This window comes from Schistocerca cancellata, chromosome 1, assembly GCF_023864275.1.
Source record: "Schistocerca cancellata isolate TAMUIC-IGC-003103 chromosome 1, iqSchCanc2.1, whole genome shotgun sequence".
NCBI lineage: Eukaryota > Metazoa > Arthropoda > Insecta > Orthoptera > Acrididae > Schistocerca > Schistocerca cancellata.
Window position 1 is genome coordinate 1,230,699,855 of NC_064626.1, and position 1,179 is coordinate 1,230,701,033.

The 1,179-nt window shown below is 41.1% G+C and overlaps 1 non-coding gene across 1 annotated transcript; it reads right to left on the reverse strand.

The window, feature by feature from the left end:
• Positions 1 to 770: 770 nt before the first annotated feature.
• LOC126097202 (U6 spliceosomal RNA) lies at positions 771 to 874 on the reverse strand. The gene has a single exon (XR_007522097.1). It is a non-coding gene; the product is annotated as a U6 spliceosomal RNA (small nuclear RNA).
• Positions 875 to 1,179: the final 305 nt, after the last annotated feature.

A 1,179-nucleotide genomic window follows, 5' to 3' on the forward strand; every position in this document is an offset into this window, starting at 1 on the left:
GTGTTTGAATACGCATGCCTATACCAGTTTCCTTGGCGCTTCAGTGTATAAGATATGCTGCGATATACGACACGGTGGACACGTTTGGGTTCTTTCGTAACTTCATAAGCGTAGATGATTCTACTCTATGAAAGTGTTTAGAAAACATTGGATCCATGTACACCTGCTAAAAAGCAGGATTTGGAAAAAGAAATTTTGTAGTTAATAACGATTCATCCATTGAAATTTGGGTCTTAGCCACTTCCTCCTCTGCACCTTCTCAATGCTATTCATAAGTGTAGTTTTAATAACGTAGACTATTTTCAGATTTAAAGGCAGCCTTGCGGATGTTCTGACTTTTGCCTGTTACTGTTGCTCAGGCAGAGTGGTCACTGAGCTTTCTTTCGGGCGTAAGAACAAATTCTATGAGAACTACGGTGGGGCGAGAGCGACTTATTGTATTAGCTCTGATCACAGTAGTGACAGGTTAAGCCTGCTCATTAGATTATACAGGGATCATAAGAGTTCTCATCTAAGAAACTAGAAGAAAATAAAATGTGGAAGGTATCGATATGAAATTGCAGTACCTGTGTTATTTTGATTATGATGCAAAGTTCCTTCGGTCACGCATGCATTTATGAAAGAACAGGCAGCGCGGTGGCTACAGCCGTTATGAAATACATGAAATGCAGGCGCAGTTGCGAATATGGACAACAAACAACTGTATAGTGGAATGAGGACTATAAAAATTTGTGCCGGGTCTGGACGCGAACCCGGATTTCACGCTAGTCGAGAGCGGTCACCCTACCATTTTTTTTTTTGTCATCCTTGCGCGCGGGCCATGCTAATCTTCTCTGTATCGTTCCAATTTTAATATACATGGTGTTTCAAAAATGACCGGTTTATTTGAAACGGTACTAAAAACTAAACGAGCAGCGATAGAAATACACCGTTTGTTGCAATATGCTTGGGACAACAGTACATTTTCAGGCAGACAAACTTTCGAAATTACAGTAGTTACAATTTTCAACAACAGATGGCGCTGCGGTCTGGGAAACTCTATAGTACGATATTTTCCACATATCCACCATGCGTAGCAATAATATGGCGTAGTCTCTGAATGAAATTACCCGAAACCTTTGACAACGTGTCTGGCGTAATGGCTTCACATGCAGATGAGATGTACTGCTTCAGCTGTTC